Source organism: Podarcis vaucheri, assembly GCF_965113315.1.
Source record: "Podarcis vaucheri genome assembly, chromosome: 10".
Taxonomy (NCBI): domain Eukaryota; kingdom Metazoa; phylum Chordata; class Lepidosauria; order Squamata; family Lacertidae; genus Podarcis; species Podarcis vaucheri.
In genome coordinates, this window is record NC_138748.1 from 44,156,166 (window position 1) to 44,177,077 (window position 20,912).

A 20,912-nucleotide genomic window follows, 5' to 3' on the forward strand; every position below is an offset into this window, starting at 1 on the left:
CATCACTGAGAGTTATCACCTGTCATTCCTAAATAGAAAAAGGATCTTCTTCGCACACTTCCTCCTGGGTGTCTTTCGGCACTTTCTGTTTCCTTGTTGCTTATTTTAGATGAATTTGAATTCATGTGACTGAACACGAGACAGGCAGAATGGAGGCCAGGCGTCTGGCAGCCGACACCCAGATTAGCTGGCACAATGTGACCTTGTTGTCCAGCATTCTGTTTAGGCTGCAGTTCCTGGGAAGTACATGCCGTGTTACTGTACAGCCTTACAGCTTGGTCTGCCTTGAGTGGCAGTAGCTCCTGCAGCCTCTTAAGAATTTGCCAGTAAGGCAGATCCAGAGAGTTGGGAGGCCATTTAGCTCAATCCAGTGCTTCATCTGTCACTGCCAGTTTCCTCGCTACCTCCCCGATTAGCCCATGAAATCCAACGCTGCCAGCAAAGAGTGCAGACTGGAGAGAGCCTTCGAAAGCTAAGAGCTATGCAGAATAAAGTAGTTACAGATGTTGATTTACGATCAGTCAAATAAAAGAAGTACTGTACACAGAAGCGGCAACAAGCTTGGAGGGTTGGGAGTTTTAAAACTTTATATCCGCAAAATGGAGATTTATTAAATTCTGTCAATGATTAGAATCATACCACGCATAGGACCTGTTTTTATATCATTCTGGAAACTTTTATATCATCATGGATGCCAGTACACTTACTCATTTTGTACAGAAAATGTAAACATAGCTTACAATTGGCAATGATGTATCTTACCACAATCCAACATTAAGAGTTTTCTCCATTAAATAACAATTTCCAGAAGAGTAGCTGTGTTAATCTGGTGTGGCAAAAATGCCTTGCAGCACCATGAAAACAGTAATACAGGGTGAAGTTACAGAGTACACATGTTCTACAGGGCCTCTTTTAAAAGACTCACCCTGTATATAGCTGCATAGTTGAACTTCCTGATAAATTATAATCCCACAATTTCATGTTGGACACTCAGGGCTTTCTTTTCCCGGGGGTGCAAGGGCTGTGGTGCACCTGGGCGCCAAATTCTGGGGGGCGCCAAATGTATACCTACTGTAAACTGGTCCCTCTTGATTGGCGGCAGTGAAAAGCAATGGAGCGAAAGTCCCCACCCCCCTCTTCTGTCATTCTGTTACTCTGTAGCGTGAAATATTCCCGCCGAGTCAGGAAACTAAAGCAGTTATTTCCGCTGCGTCGTTGTTACAGGTGAGCAGTTCTCCTCCCCCAAATGTCAACAACTTTGAGTTTGCCTCCCCTAAAAACTCTGAGGGCGGCTAAACTAAATTTGGAGGCACTGGACTGATCTTTGCACCCTGGCAGTGCATATGCTAAAGACGGCCCTGTGGACACTACAGTATTAATGGAGCAATTCAACCTGCTTTTGCATCCTTCACCCAGCCCCCCTTCTAGCCTCTCTAAGACCTTGCTGGTCTCCCTCAGAGGGGTGCAGTTCACTGCATTGGTACAGAGTTCCCTTCTGCCCACCACACATACATAAGGCAGAAGTCTGAGCTGGCCTGGGATACACTGGACCCCAAGCTAACCCTGATGTGATCACATGACAGCATCAGGAACAATCCAAGCTCAATCATTGTGCCAGCTCCAGTTTGGCATCAATTTGCCTGCCCCCCTAATCTTCCACTGTGCCCAGCAGGCTCACAGATGTGGTGGTGGCCCTGCCTGCTCTGTGAAGCCCCATTGGGCTATGGGGGGTTGGTAAAGGTAAATGTAAAGGGCCCCATGACGGTTAAGTCCAGTTGCGGACGACTCTGGGGCTGCGCCGCTCATCTCACTTTACTGGCCGAGGGAGATGGCGTTTGGCCGCAGACAGCTTCCTGGTCGTGTGGCCAGCATGACTAAGCTGCTTCTGGCGAACCAGAGCAGTGCACGGAAACGCCGTTTACCTTCCTGTTGGAGTGGTATCTATTTATCTACTTGCATTTTGATGTGCTTTCGAACTGCTAGGTTGGCAGAAGCACGGACCGAGCAACGGGAGCTCAACCCGGCGTGGGGATTCGAACCGCCGACCTTCTGATTGGCAAGCCCTAGGCTCTGTGGTTTAGACCACAGTGCCACCCTCGTCCCCCTTGGGAGCTGGATGGCTCCCTAAATAGCTAACTGTCCTTATGCTGCATCTCTTATAGGTATGGGCTATCCTGGTTTCTGATAGCCCCAAAATCCTGGTCTTAAATTAAATTCCCTGCTGGGGTGAATAAATAAAATGCTAGAGAATCTTCACATAAGCTCGTAACATTCCTAATGAGAGAGAAAGCATATTGGAAATTTACAGCTTTATGAGAAATCTCTTTGCATGGATGTATCTTAAATGAAACGAATAATGTATGAATATAAATCTACATTCCCCCCCTTCTTGCACTTTTTGTGTACAATACTTATTTTCTGTGCCTAATTATAAACCAGTAGCTCATGCACATGTGCTTGTATATATGGTTATGTTATTGGTCCCTGCAAACAAGTTTATCCCTGCACGGTTACAGCCTCTGCCCTCCTATTTACATACCCTCCAACATTTCTCAGATGAAAATAGGGACCTCCTAAGGAAAAGCGGGACATTTCAGGATCAAATCAGAAACCGGGATGGCTTGTCTAAATCAGGAAGGTCCCAGGAAAATAGGGACACTTGGAGGCTATATGTGCACCACAGGCACAGGAGATGATGGGGGCATGTATGGGCCACAGACCTATATGCTTGAAGCAGCAACACCCTTGTCTGGCTTTCTCATGTCACATCAATCATTATCTATCAAGAAGATACACCAAGATAGCCTTCCCTATCCTGGGGGTCTCCCGTTGCATTGGACGGCAACACCTGATGGGAGTTATAGTCCAAATCATCTGGAAGGTGCCTGGTGGAGGAAAGTTGTGCTAAGGCATCAAAACAGGCACATGGGAAACTCCCATGAAGATATGTGTCGGTAATAATTCTCTGGTAATTTATCCTTCCTCTTCATCTCTTGCCTGTAAAACGGTGCAACGGCTTATAGTTTAAGACAATTACACAGTCAGAAAGAAAGGATTTTTATTACATCTTGAGGAGCTGGCTATATATATTCAAAAACCATTTGCAGGCTAGAAGAGCTATCAAACTTGTTGAAAAGGCAGTTCTCAGGATAGGCATGTGTTGGCTTGCTGGCTGATGAATGAGTCAAGAACACCATTGTCTAGTGCAGGCATAGGCAAACTCCAGCCTTCCAGATATTTGGGACTACAATTCCCATCATCCCTGTTGTTCCAAACATCTGGAGGGCCGGAGTTTGTCTATGCCTGGTCTAGTGATTTCTTTGATCATGACTGGCTCTTCAGGTGCACTGGGACACTCTGTATGCATGTGTGTATGTGAGTGTATGAAATCATATGCAGCGTTCTCCGAGTGATCAAGGGGAAGATGAGGAGCATATATACCCATGGATGAGTTGTTTGCTTGAAAGGTGGTCATTGTGACAGAGACAGTAACATTGCAAAAGTACTGATGACTGGCTTTAACTAAAACTATGTATGCATTAAGAATCCTTCCCGTTCCAGTGTGTGCTCCCACTAAGTTGGTTGAAGCCCTGCTCATATGATATTAGCCAATGGATCTTTCTTCAGAGCAATTTCCATTTGATTTGAAAACATATGCTGCTGTTAAGCTGAGGTGTGTACATTTGAGATAGCCACTGCACATGCACAGATGACAGCTTCATGAATATGGGTTTGCGGGGAGGGGGTTTGCAGGTGCAGAGAAACCAAACAGATAATGTGCATTGGGTGAAGACATCCCCACTCACTCTCTGGAGTGTACAGCAACTGCAGATGAGACTTGAAACAGTGGGGAAGAGCAGTCATCCTCCTGCATTTTAAGCCATTACATGCAACATTAGCCACAATCCACATCTTTCCTGCAATTTCTTGCAAAATAATGTGTTTTTATGTGCTTTCTTCCAAACCACCTCCAACCGTGAGAACAAGAATGACCTAGCTGTTCTTAATGTGAACAGCATGAGACTCTTAATCTCAGGGCCTTGGGTTCCAGCCCCACTTTGGGCGAAAGATTCTTGCATTGCAGGGGGGTTGGACTAGATGACCCTTGTTGGTCCCTTCCAACTCTACAATTCTATGAAAACACAGCCTTAGCATAAGCAGAATCTTTTATTTGCAGAGCCTAGTGGCAGTAACTAACCCTTCTTGAATAAAAATAAGTTTGAAAAATAACTCCCAATTGGGATTACAGGTTTTAAAGATGCATTTTGGAAAGATGGTTTAAAACTCCAACCTCCCAAAAGATATTAATGATAGCTGAGGCAGGATCCCTTAAAAGGAGCAGCATTTAGGAAGCGTAAAAGGACGATTCTTGCTTGTTTTCATTTTCACCGATTCCAGCTTCAGTGAGAGACTGAGACAGAGCCCTCTTGAAACAACGGAACAGATGGATTAAATGTGGTTGCTGTTATTTTTTATTGCCAGGGGCTGGAGATGGGCGCACAAACCCCAGAGTCTGTCAAGACTGGCCCGTTCGGGCAGGGGTACCTTTACCTTTACCTTTAAAGGAAGCTGTTATTATTATACACACCCAGCCATAATTTACAATAGTCAATTACCTATCTCCCTGCTGAGTACTGTGGGGAAAGCCTTTGCCTGTGTAGTTCTCAACAGATTACAGTCACTCGCTGACAGTGTATCCCGAGTCACAATGAGGCTTTAGAGCTCAGAGATCAACAGTTGACATGATTTTCTCACTGTGTCAGCTGCAGGAGAAATGCTGATATGCCCCTTGTACATTCCCTTCACAGACCTGACAAAGGCCTTTGACCTTGTCAGCCAAAAAGGATTATTCTCAATAAAATAGGATGCCCACCTCAGCTCCACAAGATTGTGTCCTTCCATGAGGACATGCCTAGCGCTGTCCAGTATGACAGGTCATCCTTGGATGGCTTCCCTATAAAGAGTGGTGTGAAACAGGGCTATGTTCTCACCCCAATTCCCCTTGGCATAGTCTCCTCCCTGTTGCTCTTCTATGCCTTCAGCTCAACTGAAGAGAGTGTCTTCCAAGAAGTGATGGGGGTCTGTTCAATCTAGCCATCTCCATACCTGTACAAAAGCCAGTGGCGTAGCGTGGGGGGTGCAGGGGGGCCGGCCACACCAGGCGCAACATCTGGGGGTTAGAGTTAGGGGGCGCAAATCCATGGGTTAGGGGGCGCAAATTACTTGCCTTGCCCCGGGTGCTGACAACCCATGCTACGCCACTGACAAAAGCGTGGTGGGTCCTTATCTGAGAGATGTTGCTTGCAGATGATGAAGCCTTGACACCACATTCCAAGGAGTTGGTTCTTACCATCAGCCTGATGAAGACCAACATCCTTGGTCAGGACATCACCAGTACTCCATGCATCAGCATTGGTGACCCACACTCCTGAGGTAGTAGGCAATTTTGTCTACCTGGGCTCCACCATAACCAGCAAACCTCTCCATCAACACTGAGCTGGACAAGCATATTGGCAAGGCAGCTATGGCATAAAGGTATGGGAGGATGTGATACTAATGTCCAATATCAAGGTAAAGGTCTACTGATGAAGCAATTGTTACCCCCCCCCTCCCACAAAGCAGTAGCTTTACACCAGCTGAGGGAGCAACCATGTTTTGCATGGCTGAGTCCAACCTTTCCCAAAATTCTATATGTTGCAACCAAACAAATTCCAAGTTTTATTAAAAGGAGCAGAGTCTTAAAGGTCAATTGAGAGATAGCACCACCAAATACTTGCATATCTGGTTAACTGACATCCATGCCAGCCAGTCTATTGCACAGAGCAAAAGGCCATGTCAGGGGCTGTTCTATACATCATTAAAAGCACCATCGTTTTGCCAGGTCAGTTTGATACATGTTCTCAATGCATTATCAGTCTGAAGCTACATTAATTTTCATGACCTGGGAATTATCTGGAATAGAGCACCACCTACCAGACCCAAACGAGCTCTTTACTGTATGGTTCCAGTGATTGGATCTATTGCCTACTGAGTATTTCAATGAGAGAGGTCCTGTGAACTGCCCATTAGCCCAGCCATCTGGCAATGTAATAAGCTGGATAATTTCCTATACAGCTGCAAGCACCATCTCATGACAAAGCCCCCTTTATTCAATCCATGAAGCAAAATTGATTTCTGTTTCATATATACAAATGAAAACAACTAGTAATGCATTGTGGGCAAAACCCCACTATTTTTTAAATTATTTTTAAGTTCACCTTTCATATTGGTTTGTGCAGTTGTAAGAAATTAGTTTTATACCACACCTGCAACTATATTACTCGCTACACTTTATGGTGGCACAATGTGTCAGTATCTAGGTTGTGTTGAAATTCTATAACCTAAGGGTGGGAGGGTTTGAAAGCAAATATGCAACAGGCACCCGTACTTTTCCTCCCAAACTACCTCCCCACAAGTCTACTTTCTCTTAGATTACTAGTCTCAGAAACCCACTGGAGAAAAAACATATGGGGGAAGAGATTTCAAAGGGAAAGTGAGGGCAGAGAAAGAATTCTGTACCCTCTTTCTTCCAGCATTAAGTATTAACACCCTTCCGATTTTATAGAAATTCACCAGCAACCTGCCTCCTAATACTGGATCTGCCACCATCACATCCAATTAGTGCTTGAGCTACTTTCGTTTAACAAGGGGAGCAAATTTACACTTATGCGACTGAGAACAAGGGATGGCCATACACTTTTGAATTTAAGAGTGGCTTACTCAGATTAATTTCAACAAACAAAATTAAACAATTAAACCAGTAGACATGTATGAGTATTTACAAGGCCTTTCATTTCGTGATTATACTTTAAAAAACAAACAGACCCAAAGATGCTTGGAGATGAGATCCAGACTTGAGTCTGATAAAGAGGACTTGCACAGATGATTGTTACCAATACAGCTGGCTCAGATCCCCAGAAATCAAAACTCCAACACGCACACCATCCTGAACCACAGGGTACCTGGCAGCAAGTCCCACTGGAGTGCACAATTCTATAGCAGATGGTAGCACACAGTCCGGCAGACGAACAGGCCCAAAGCCCCAGCAGGTAAATTCCCATCTCTACAACTATGATCCAAGGGTTAGGCACCTGGAGGTCAGTTCTGCACACACACACAGCCCCAAACAGCTCTCTGGAACATCCAAGCCATGGTCCAATCAACCTGGGCAGTTGAGCAAGGACAGCCCCTCAGCTGGGCTTCCCTTTTGGACTTTGCCTGCTGATTGCAACACCTGGGCTTGACGAGGTATGTGACCCTCACCTGTTCCGAGCCTTCTCCAGCTGAGGAATCGCATACCTCCACCCAAAGCTAACAAGCCCCACCTGGCTAGCTAGGGAACTGGGCTCCAGGCCCTTGCCTGCCTCAAGAACGCCCCTCCTGCTGCTCTCTATGCCTCAGAACCCATCATGTTTGTGGAGACAGGGGCCCCTCTGGCTCTGGGTCCTGCTGCTCTGGTTCCTGTGCATTGGCCCCCATCCCCTCACCACCCTCTGTTACCCTATGAGCACTTCCTACACCAGTCTCTCCTCCACCATCCCCAGCTTGCCTCAGTTGTTCCAGTCCCAGCTATACCCTTTAGCAGGATTTCTCTTCCTCCTTCCTGCCATCCTGTCAGTTCATCACACACACGTCATTTTGAAATGGTTGAGACTCCCGTTATACAACTGGGTTTCTTTTTTTAAGAAAATAATATTATATACAAAACAGGAATAGAAATATCTCAGTAAGGCAGCACTTTCTGAGTAACGATTCTACCGTCTTTGATTTCTTGACAAATTCTTTGTGTCAGGAGGTAAAGTCATTTGTTTGTTTGTGTATCTTTTTAACCCTTTTGGTTTTCTGTCTTGAAATGTAAAATAGCTATAAAAGAAATAAAGTAAATTTTGAGAGGAACAAGAGTGTAAGTTTCCCCCAGCTCAGGTTGCTTTAGTTAACATTTGAGGTTAATTGGAATTTGGCCCTCAGGCTCTCTTTTTAACATCTAAACTGGCCCAGCCATTTCTTAATTAGTTTGGCTCAGGAAAGTAATACTGTCAAGAAGTGAGGAGGCAAAGCCTGAGAAGGTGCGATCTTGGAACTGGGAGGATTTTCAGTTGTCATGTTTTGTAGCGAGCAACAATTCATCAGCCAACGGATTAAAGAGTGTTGGACTGCAAATTCACAACTAGTGGAGGGTTATGAATGGGAGCTGTCCAGCTTTTCTTCATCTTCCATCTATTCCTGTCCCACACTCAGATATGTCCCACATACAGCAATTCATCCTCTTCCTTGTAGCATCTCTGACTAAGGACAGCTGGTTTAGGATGTGTGTAATGGCAAGTCATTAATGGGCAGTTATTGCTTCAGAGAAGGATCAAGTACACAGGGCAGGCATGTGTCTCTGTGCAGAGCGCTACCAATATATCTTTGTCAAGGCCGGCTGCAACGCCTGCTTTCTGGATTCTGCCCTCAAATCTCGGAATGTGATGCTTCGGCTGCCCTACTCCCATCTGGTCTAATGGATTCATTTGTGCCAGTCACTTCATTGCAAACCTGTAAGCAGATTCCACCATGGGCTGCTTCTTATTAACCCTAGCCCACCCCACTCCAAATACAGACTAATTTAATTGCTGGCTCAGGCACTTCAATTTCTCCTCTGTAAAATTCAAAGAATAATGACCTTAACCCCATAGAAATATTGGAATCGTTTAGGGAGTGGTGGGGGAGTCCTCTCGTATATAAAGAATGGAATTATTATTATTATTATTATTATTATTATTATTATTATTATTATTATTATTATTTTCCCTGTATAAGGAAGTTTTTAATGTTTGATATTTTGTTGTGTTTTTATATTTTGTTGGAAGCCACCCAGAGTGGCTGAGGCAACCTAGTCAGATGGGCAGCATATAAATAATAAAATTGTTGTTGTTGTTGTTTTGTTGCTGCTGCTGCTGCTACAGATCTTAAGTGATTGTTACTCAAGAGGAACACTTAGCTTTCTCCCTGAGTGACTATGTATTAAAATCATTAAATGGGATTAAAGGTAAAGGGTAAAGGGACCCCTGACCATTAGGTCCAGTTGTGGACGACTCTGGGGTTGCAGTGCTCATCCTGCTTTACTGGCCGAGGGAGCTGGCATACAGCTTCCGGGTCATGTGGCCAGCATGACTAAGCCGCTTCTGGTGAACCAGAGCAGCGCATGGAAATGCCATTTACCTTCCCGCTGGAGTGGTACCTATTTATCTATTTGCACTGTGTGCTTTCTCCGTTGATAATATTGCTATGGTTATTATGGGGTTTAGAAAGTCATCAACCCAAGTCTTTATTAAGGGTTTATTTGGAACTATGGCCTGTATGCTGGTTTTCATGTACTTCAGGGAAGCCAACAGGCAGGGCATGAAGACAAAGGCCTTTTCTTCCATCTTCCCACTCCTGCACTCCAGCAACTGGTAAGAACATAAATACATAAGAAGCATCTTCTGGATCAAGCCAGTGGCCCCTTTAGTCTGTTTCCCCTGTGGGAAACCCTCAAGCAGAACCTGGGCACAAGAATATTCTCTCCTCCTGTGGTTTCTGAAGCACTACTGCCTCCCACTGTGGAGTCAAAGTACAGCCATCATGGCTAGTAGCCATCTCCATGAATTCATCTCATCCAAGTTGGTGGCCATCACTAATGGTAATAAGAGTTATATCGCCTCTGAGCAAGGAGGTATCATTTAACTATTGTGGCTTATAGCTGTTGACAGAATGATCTTTCATGAATTTATATATGGATTGTATGATGACTTTAGTAAGGATTGCACATAAAATTCCATATTCCAGTAGTGGATGGATAGTAGAGAAGGAATGTAACACAACTGGCCACCCGTCAGTCATGCATCACTCTCTTTGCAGGACAGGGTGGAGGAAAATGTTCACAAACAGGAAAATTCAGCTGCAAGGTGAGGGGGAAATCAATGCTTGCAGATGAAAATAATCATGATATTCCTATCACTGGCAGGTCCATAGACCTGAGCAACAATGATAATGGTCGATCCTGCCTTCTCAGTATTCCCTGATAACAGTTTGAGCTGTTGTTAAACTGAGCAGGGGTAGCATAGTCACCAGAACAAAATTAAAATGTGCTGCATGGGTGGCTGATTTTCTTTTCTGCTAGTCGGCAGGAGAGGGAGGGAGATAGAGAGACTTTTCGCTACTGCTCTGCAATTCTAGCCTGATTCACTCAACCAAACATTCTTTTCCAGAATGTAAATTATCCCTCTGATGAGTGGTCTGTGACTGTGGTGTCTGCTAAGCCTTCATCTTTGCACCAGAAAAGGATGATATTCCTTTTCCCTCCCCACCTGCTGATCTCTGTCTCTCATGTGGCTTTAATCATGATAAATCTATTCTAATGTTCTTCATAAGACAAACAATACACCACTAATCTACCATGATCTGGGTTCTGGCATTACTGAGATTAACCTTTTATCTATTATGTGGAGTGCAGAGTTAATATGCTCCCTCCCATTAACTATTTGTTATGTAGTGGACCCCACTCTGCTTCACACTCGCTACTTAAAAGTCAGCAACTGAAAAATGCATCATTTGAAATAAGAAATGTGCTTAAAATGTCTTTCTTTTCTTCCTCTAAACTACCCCTCAACTGCCTTGATTCTGCCAGGACAGTCCCTGAATTGATAAAGCCACCGCAGTTGCTGATCTGAAAGTGGGGTGTTCTGATTTTGAGGTTTTGTCTCCGCCCCCCAGCGCCACCTTGGCTGTGGATCCTGCCTCTCTGCTTTGTGCAACATGGTGGCCAACTCCAAACTTGGTGGCACAGCTTGATGATGTCATTTGCCAGGGCACTGCTGGGAGTCAGAAGCAGAGGGTGTGTGCATAGGCTTAACAGGGCAGCGGTGCAGATTGCAGCCGGCAGTGGCGTTGGGTGAGCCTTGAGCGGCTAGCAGGATGGGGGAGTGGGTGGGGGCGAAAGAGAAGTAGGGTAGCTGTTTCAGTTATCATAGAAAGCCTACAACTTGACCCTCTTTGGGGACTTTTTCTTTTCCTGAATGAACTCTAGTGCCAAAACAAATTAAACTAGCTTAGTGAAAGTAGCTTCTGGGCAGAGGAGATGCACTGAGATTTAATATCTACCGACTAAGCAATTTTATCAATATTAAATTAATTGTTTCTGGAGCAAGAGTAATGGTTTCTGGGCCTTAAATCCAAATGAGCAAAGCAGGGAAGTACGGTAAGTATAGGAACTGCAAAAGCTATCCAGTGATACAGGACGAAAACAGGCTTTGCAGGAGTTTAGCTCCATTGTTTGGTTTCATCTCATGAAGTCTTGTTGCTATGCTCTTAGATTCCAACTGACTCTGTTCAGAAAGACATCCAGTCATCTGGTTTGCTACTTCTGTTTCTTATGCCTGCCATTGAGAGTATCTTCTTTCCTTTTCCCTTAACTGCACCACGGCTTTTAATCTATAGCTAGGTAATGGACCAGTGGTATGAACAGCAGTGGGCTCCTCTCCAGGTCACCCACTAGTAGGGTTGCCTTGTTTCAAAAAGTAAAAATGAGGACACCCTGAAAACTGTTGAGCTTTTTAAAAAGAAGACCCCCAATAATGCCAAAAACCCCATGATTTTTTTGGTGTAACTGGTGCCTAAAAGCCTGTAATTCTGCATGATAATCCCAGTTAGGTTTCTCAGAGCAGCTTCTAGTCGCAGAAAGGTGAATGAGAGCAAAAGTACAGTGCAATTTTTTTGTTTACTTGATGAAGATCCAGGGCAAACTGCTGCCTTCCAGAAATTCCCCTTTCTGCCTTTGAAATCCCAGTAATGTCTGGGAAATCCGGATGTATGGCAGCCCTACCCACTAGCTTATGACAGGTTGTGGCCATAACCACAAAATCAATGAATTACCCAGTTTCTTGTTAGCCAAGAAGATAAGCATAAATGCCCTTTTCTTAGTATTCATGGCATGTTTTTCATTCCCATGACAACAGTGAAGACAATGATGTTGCAGCCTGTTCACCAGCTTAGGTTAGCTGCAGCCTCACTGTGCAGCCAAGGCACACGTTGCAAAAGTAATCAGCAATCTACCACTTCTCTGCGATCTTATCTGATGAGGATCTGCAGCAGGGAACCACAAGGTCTTCAAGCCTCTTTGTTAGAATGTGTGTGGCAAAAATTGGAACTTTGTGCAAAGTGCATGATGAGTCATCTGACATTTTCAGCTTGACTGGAGACAGTGGTTACCTTTAATTCTAATCTCAATACACTATCCACGCTTATACCTTCAGCCGGTAGGAAGAAATTATTCTGCCTGCTGCATAGATGCAAAAATTCAAGGAGATGCTAGTTAAAGCATGATGCTATGCACATGTGGGAACAAGTGCTTGCAAGCATAAAGGACAAGCTCTAGACCTTGAACTGGTCTGGATGAGGATTTGTCTCTACATATCTTCCCTTCCTTTCCTCCCCTGTGACTCTGTGCCCCTCCTATTGTCTCACTATCCCACCTTAGACCAGCTGCTGTCACTTCAGCCCCAGGACCAAAGAAGGGGAGGGATAAGTAGCAACCCTCCTCTTCATATGTTACTAGTTACATAGATGTTAGGAGGAGAAGTAGTAGTAGTAGTAGCAGTAGCACAAAGGTATAAGAAGCAGAATTTTACGCAGCTAGCTTTCAAGTGCCACCGCAGAGTTATAATAGATTGCTAAGAAGCATGTGAAGGACAACCAAAAGCGTCCCCTCCATGGCTGATACCAAGGACAGATGCTCAGTTTGTTCAATGTGTGGGCCAGCCCTGCATGCATGTATTTTGAGTGAGGGTGTCAAAATTAACCAGGTCATTTCTCTGCAGCAGTAAGAATGAGCATACAGATACTTGGCCCTATTCATTCATTTATTTGCTTTTACATCCCACTTTTCCTCCAAGGAACTCAAGGTAGTGCCCATGGCTCTCCTGCTCTCCCTATTATCCACACAACAACAACCCTGTGAGGTATGTTAGGCTGAGAGGCAGTGACTTAGCTTCATGGCTGAGCAGGGATTTGAACCCTGGAGTAGGATTTGACTCCAGCACCCTAACCACTATGCCACACTGGCTTCATGTTGCCTATGACAACCTTTGCCAACCTGGTGGCTTTCAGATGTTTTGGACTACAACTCCCACCATCTCCAGCCAGCATGAGTTTGGATTACAACTCCCATAAACCCCAGACAGCATAGCTGTGCTGCTGGGAATGCTGGGAGATGCAACCCACAGCTTATGAGGGCACCAGGTTGCAAACATAGTATATGAACATAGCCATATACCAGTTAATTTCCTGCCATTTTTGTAATTTGTGGGAGTGTACACAAATGCAGTACGGGGTAGGTGTGCCTAAAGCATTCACAATGGTTACCAGACACATTCACAATGCAAGCCTATCCACGTCTACTTAGTTCAACTGGATTTACTCTCAATAAGTGTGCATAGCATTGCAGTGTCAGTTTGCATAAGGATGTCCTTGTGCGTCTGCATCCCACATAGGATGGCAGAACATCCTTAGATGGCCCTAATTGTTTTGGCTGAGAATAGACAGATCCCTCTTTTACAGATTTCATATGGAACACCTGACACGTGCCCTTGCTGAACTTGCTAGAACATATAAGAGACTAATTACCATGCATTGGCTGGATTATTAGGGGTTTGCACATGAGAAGCCAGGCTTCAGATCCTATCACAGGTATGAAGGGCACTAGGTGTCTATGGTCAGATTACTGTCTCTCAGTCTGCCTTAATATGGTGGTTGGGATGTCCTTGGAGAAAAAGAAGTAAAATAAGATCATGAATGGTGTCATGAAAGTGAACACACACCAGGGAACCATCGTGACATATAAAAAGATAAGAACAAGGCGTAGGCTTGAGGAATTATATATATTTTTACACACACTATGGATGACACCTGGACATTGTTCCCAAATTAAACTATTCATATGGAAATCTGAATGTCAAAATCCTAAGGTAAAATGTTGAATTCTGAATTGTATTACAAATATGTGTACATGGTGGGTGGATGCATTAGCACTGTTATTTTTTGTTGTAATACAGTATTTTCGAGCCAACTTTGTAGTACTCCCTAATACAGTACTGTTCATTCCCTGCTCTTATTTCATTAATGTCGCTGTGCACTGAGCTGACATTTTCAGTGAACAATTTATAATGAGGCCTACAGTTTCTTCCTTGATGGTAACAGCAAACTGAGGACTCAGCATTTTATATGTATAGTTACTTTTTCCTAATGTAAATTACTTTACACTCATCAACACTGAATTTCATCATTTTATTGCCCACTCACCTAGTTTTGCAAAACCCTCTAGTAATTCATGATACTCTGCTTCTGACTTGACTATTTCATTAATTTTGCAAACCCTACAAGTGTTACTGGCTTGCAGTTCACCTTCCTGCTCGCATTGCTCATCAATGCATTAAATAATGGCAGTCCCAATACAGAATCGTGGAGCACACACCCACACACACACACACACCCAGGTACATTTTCTGCTTTGCTACATAGCTAGTACTAATTAGAAAGGATCCTGCTGTGTGGCTTACCATGAAAATTACTTTTATTAATGCAATATGAAATGCTTTGGAATAATAGGTAAAAGCTTAACTACTTTTAAAAATCATTTTAAAACAGACGACCATTTACTATTTTCAGATGCAGCATAATGTAAAACAGCTTCTTGGTCAGCAGTAATAAGATATGAAGGCAGGACTCTTTAAGGAAATGGTGGTGGGTGGATGTGCATGATTTGTCCCTGTATTTACACCAGGGGGGGCAATGAAACAACTGAGATCAGTATAAAGTAAGCACCTTTGCCCTCAGCGCTTCTTATGTCTGCGCCCAGGAGCCAGGAGCTGCAGGGGACATCAGCCCTGCCCACTGAAGGACTAACAGAGCCATTGGCACCCTGGCACCCTCCAGATGTTTTGAGCTTCAACTCCCATCAGCCCCAGTCAGCGAAGTTGTCTAAAATATCTGGAAGGAGCCAAACTGGCAAAGGCTGGGCTAACATCTGACTTGGTCTGGCAGCCATTTCCAGGCTGAGATAATTTATTGTGAGACCAACAGTGGTCCATATTCAGCAGCAGCAGAGGGCCAATTATTTTTTAAAACCACGAGGCCAGTATCTTACAACAGGTAGGTACAACATCCTACAAACACTTTCTGTCCAGGAAAGTCTCATTAGCACCTTGCCAGTCGACACTGTAAGGCTAGTGCTGCGACTGCACGTCATCTAGATTTTCTGCTAAAACTGAGGGGGGCGGGAAGGAATGCCAATTCCAGAATAAACTGCTGGAGTGGAACCAAGCTTTCCACCGGCACTTTTCATTCTTTGCCTGGAAGACAACAATTTCCTTTCTGTATGTTGGCATTCCCAGTCATTGGGTGAATGGAATCAAGGGTGATCTGGTTTTCTGAAAGGGTCCAATACATGATGGATTTCATAACCCCCGTGCACTGAATGAAGAAGCTAGATTTTCGTATAGGTGTGTGCAATAAAAGCTTATGAGGAATGTGCTGCCTTATGCAATACAAAAGGCTATAATGTCAGCCCCGGCTTCTAGTCTGCAGAATAATTATGCTTCCTGGAAAAGTATAGTCCTTAATAGGACACAGAGAGAATAATGATACAGAAGATTAGGCACTGAACTTGGACAAGGTTCAGATTCAGTTTCCATCTGATGGCATCTCTTCAGGCTTTTCATATCAGAAAATGGAAAAATTGGGGGACTTCTGCTGTCCTTCCTTTTGGCTGACTTGGAAGTCCAATATCTAAAATGCAAGTCATTTTCCACATCCAATTAGGGAGCGACTTGCCCTCTCAGGAACTAATAACCTGGATGAACTTTGCCTTCTCCTCAACATTCTGAAATATTTTATATTATTACCTACAAGCTTCATCTAATAAGGTGTAGCTGCTTCATTGGTCTCCTAGCTATTTTCAACCCACTGTCATTTTTTCGAGCCTTTATCATTCTGTTTCTCTTGTACTTTGGGGAAGAGATGAATCCCTTCTCACTTTCTTTGTCAGCTGAGATATTTTTGGGAAGGCAGCCTTTTTATGATACAAAAGTGGGCCAAGCTTTCAAAAGGACCACCACACCCGACACACACGCACACATACACCACAGTAACTTTCTAAGTTGTAATCAAAACAAGCGCTAATTTCTAAGGTAATTTATGCATTAGCCATATTTGACAGAGGAACGTGAAAGCTGCAGGTGCCGCTGCAAAACATTAAACAACGTGCTCTTCATCCGGGCCAATAAATTAATGAATCCCTAAAATTACTTGATGTAATGATGTCAACAATATATAAAACCTCCATGCTCACATAATGTGCAACCATAATAAGATATAGAAAGTGCCTGGGTACGGAATTCATTTTGAAAAGGTGTGTGTGTGTGTGTGGGGGGATAGTAGAAAAATCTCACTATACTAAAGAAAAGACAGCAAATATAAAATGAAACTGGACAACATTGCAAAATAAACACCTTGTAAGTATCCAATCAACCCTTCATGCCAAACAGCAGTATAATAAACAGCAGAACAATTGCAACCTCAGATCAATGCTGCTGCTGCTCCTTCTGCCATGCTTGGCCACGCTCTGCTGTAATCCCTACTATGCCTGCTGAAAGTGCAATGGGGGGCACACTACTGGTGCTAATGAACAATTATAAGACCCCAAAATGAGGTGTCACAAGGGAAGAGGGGGGGTTGATGATGCAGACTTTGAATCCAAAGCTTGCTCCTTTCCCAGAAAGGGGCCCAATGTGAACCCCTGAACTGCACAAGCCTGAAGTTGGTGCAGAGAATATTGGTGGGAATATTGTTCCCTCCTGAGCTTCAGCAGCTGGCAGGGCTGCAGAATATTGTTCCCTCCTGAGCTTCAGCAGCTGGCAGGGCTGCAGCTCCCCCCGTGCCCCCCCCAGTTATTCAGTCTTGGGGAAAAGTTAAACAACTACAACGCCCAAAGTTTTGCATGGGCATATTTAATCCTTTGAAAGATGAACACATTCAATAGTGCTTCAAATGGCGCTTTGCAATGTGGTGGAGTGCTAGGTACCCTCCACCACACAGTGGCATTCAGCTGGGGATGCTGGCAACCCTCCAGAGAACAGTCTCACAAGCCATTGGCTGGTTACCTGTAAAGTGATGATAAGTAGTTACAAAGGTATCGGAGCTGACATAGAGAAGGATAAAGCAAGATACCTTGCCACACCCTTCCTTACCTTGGCACCCTTCCAGCTGAGGATTCAGGCAAAATACATATCAATACTTCACTTAACAGATTGGTACATCCTAGACAAGGTACCAGCAACCACATTGTCCTTCCCAGGAAGGGAGGGAGGTGGGACCAATTTGGATGGTGCGCCCCCACCACTTAATGGATCCAAATGGTTTCCAGAGAGTGGTAGGGGATGCTTTAGCTCATGTTGATGGCCTTTCAGCTGATTCCCTGGTGGCCCGCTGGAATGCGGAGTTAACCAGGGCTATCGACTGTCTGGCTCCGAAGCACCCTCTCCGATTGCATGGAGCCCGGACAGCCCCGTGGTTTTCTTCGGAGCTGAGGGTGCTGAAGCAATCGCTGAGACGGCTAGAGCGTCGGTGGCAGAAAACTCACTCCGAATCTGACCGGACACAGGTTAGAGCTCAACGTCGAGCCTACCAAGTGGCGATAACGACGGCGAAGAAGACTTTCTTCACCGCCTCTATTGCATCTGCAGAAAATAGTAGCAGGAGACTCTTTCAGGTGGTTCGCAATTTAATGGAACCACCTTTACCACCGGGGCCTTGTAAAGACCCCAAGATCTCCTGCAACGATTTTGCTAGGTTTTTTGCAGATAGAATCACTCATATTCGGAAGGAGCTAGACACCACCGTGGGAGCAGGGCCGGGGCGGGAGAATGCTAGAGCTCTGTCTGGTCAAGTTGCATGGAATCAATTTCAATCCGTTACCTCTGAGGATGTGGACAGGCTGCTTGGACGAGTGAAACCAACCACCTGTCTCCTGGATCCTTGCCCATCCTGGCTTATAAAAGCTAGCCGGGAAGGACTGGGCGATGGGCTTCGTGGCGTGGTGAATGCTTCCCTCCGTGAGGGAGCCTTCCCAGACCCGCTGAAAGAGGCGGTTATTAAACCGCTTTTTAAAAAACCATCTTTAGATGCGGCCACGATGGCCAACTATCGCCCAGTCTCAAATCTTCCATTCCTGGGCAAGGTGATTGAGCGAGCGGTTGCCGAACAACTCCAGGCACGCCTGGAAGAAGCGGACCATTTGGATCCCTTCCAGTCGGGATTCAGGCCTCATCATGGGACTGAAACTGCCTTGGTCGCACTGGTTGATGATCTCCGGCGGGCTAGGGACAAAGGTGAGAGGTGTTTCCTGGTTCTGCTGGATCTCTCAGCAGCCTTTGATACAATCGACCATAACATCCTTCTGGACTGTCTAGAGGGGCTGGGAGCTGGGGGCGCTGTTATACAGTGGTTTCGCTCCTTCCTCCTGAGCCGTGTTCAGAAAGTGGTGGGGGGGGATGAGTGTTCAGACCTCTGGGCACTCACTTGTGGGGTGCCTCAGGGTTCCGTCCTCTCCCCCATGCTATTTAACATCTATATGAAGCCACTGGGAGTGATCATCAGGGGGTTTGGACTGGGTGTCCATCAATATGCAGATGATACCCAGCTCTACCTCTCTTTCAAATCAGAACCAGTGAAGGCGGTGAAGGTCCTGTGTGAGTGGCGGTTGGAGGATGGATGGCGGCTAATGGATTGAAGTTGAATCCTGACAAGACAGAAGTACTGTTTTTGGGGGACAGGGGGCAGGCTGGTGTGGAGGACTCATTAGTCCTGAATAGGGTAACTGTGCCCCTGAAGGACCAGGTGCACAGCCTGGGAGTCATTTTGGACTCACAGCTGTCCATGGAGGTGCAGGTCAATTCTGTATCCAGGGCAGCTGTCTACCAACTGCACCTGGTACGCAGGCTGAGACCTGCCTGTCTCGCCAGAGTGGTGCATGCTCTAGTTATCTCCCGCTTGGACTACTGCAATGCGCTCTACGTGGGGCTACCTTTGAAGGTGACTCGGAAACTACAACTAATCCAGAATGCGGCAGCTAGACTGGTGACTGGGGGCGGCCGCCGAGACCACATAACACCGGTCTTGAAAGACCTACATTGGCTCCCAGTACGTTTCCGAGCACAATTCAAAGTGCTGGTGTTGACCTTTAAAGCCCTAAACGGCCTCGGCCCAGTATACCTGAAGGAGCGTCTCCACCCCCATCGTTCTGCCCGGACGCTGAGGTCCAGCGCCGAGGGCCTTCTGGCTGTTCCCTCATTGCGAGAAGCAAAGCTACAGGGAACCAGGCAGAGGGCCTTCTCGGTATTATTATTATTATTATTATTATTATTATTATTATTATTATTATTATTACATTGGCAGGAAGTGCTAGGAAGGAAAGGCAGTGCAAATCAGCAAAGTCTAGCCACCACTAGGGCCATTTCAGGGCATTTAGGAAAATCAAAATAGTGGGTGGGAGCTGGAAATGTTGTTTTAAAGGTGATCTCAGGGAAAGTATTAGCGCCATAGACCTGGGGCCTGGCAGCTGCACTAGAATGCCAAGTGCTCATGCTGGCCTTAATAAAAATGCAACAAAGCACAGCATAAGAGCAGCAGCACCAAAGTACGAGGGAAACCCAAAACACAGAAATTCAAGCACAAAGGACACATTTGTTAATATCAAGGGTAGTTACCACAGTAGGAGTAAGTAGCATAGTGACACTTTTTGTGGCAGGCAATTTAAGATACTACTACCAACACTACTACTAATAGTAATAATAATAATAATTCTATATACTGCTTAATACCAAGATAGACACCTAAGCTGTTTACAGATATAATTTTGAATAGCTAGAGGGTATTTGTGAGTTCTGTTTTGACATTTAGCTTTTCTTTTCTTTTCTTTTCTTTTCTTTTCTTTTCTTTTCTTTTCTTGAAGCCTAATACCAGTTGATAGTTCCACAGGAAAACAATTGCATACTGATTTTGGAAGACACCATGCACATGCTTCCAAGGAAAAATGTGTTTACAAGTATAAAACCATTGGATTCCCCCGATGAGCAATTTGCTCAAAGTATGTTAGGATTTATACAGGCAGCATTAACAAATTTGTCTCCTGCTGCACTTGTTAAACTTCTGCTTTTTCTGTTTGACAATTACGGGAAGAACACTTTGCTACAATGGTAACGAATTCAAAGTATATTTGAAAACAAAGACAAGTTGCTTGTGTCTTATTTTAAATGAAGCTGTGGCGGTAAATACATTTAGACAACTGTGAAACAAGAGCAGGAAAGGTGGGAAAATAGGTGGCATCCAGCTATTAGTCTTACTATTAGGTGTTAGCATTTCTGCAATGTTAAAGGTTAAAGGTTATTTGCAAATAATGTGTGCTTGCCACTAAGAGAATAAATGGTGTTTCCCTGTTCACACCACCAATGCTAGCTTTGGAATTGAGACAGGCTGCTAACATACTCTCTGTTTTCTTATTTCTGCATAGCTGACCTGTGATCTCAGAGGCGTAATAATGTATATTTCTCAACAAGCCTCTGAAGTTAATCTCTTCTGCTGCTATATTTAAATGGTTCTGAAAAGGCCTGCCTAATCTGATGATAACAATTACACTTTCAAAGAGGGCTCAAATGCAAAGGCAATCGCTTCTTTAGAGATTTGACTTTTTTTTTTTTTTTGCAGGAGAACAGTATTCCACTGACTCTAGCTTTGATGATAATGATCATTTTCCCATGACAAGGACAAAACCATGGCTGCTTTAATTAGCAGGCTCCATGTAG

At 44.6% G+C, this 20,912-nt stretch overlaps 1 protein-coding gene across 1 annotated transcript in view; it reads right to left on the reverse strand.

Annotated features, from left to right (window-relative positions):
• The window catches only part of GRAP2 (GRB2 related adaptor protein 2), a 52,525-nt gene that overhangs the window by 24,773 nt on the left and 6,840 nt on the right, over positions 1-20,912 (reverse strand). The gene's annotated exons all lie outside the window — the stretch shown is intronic.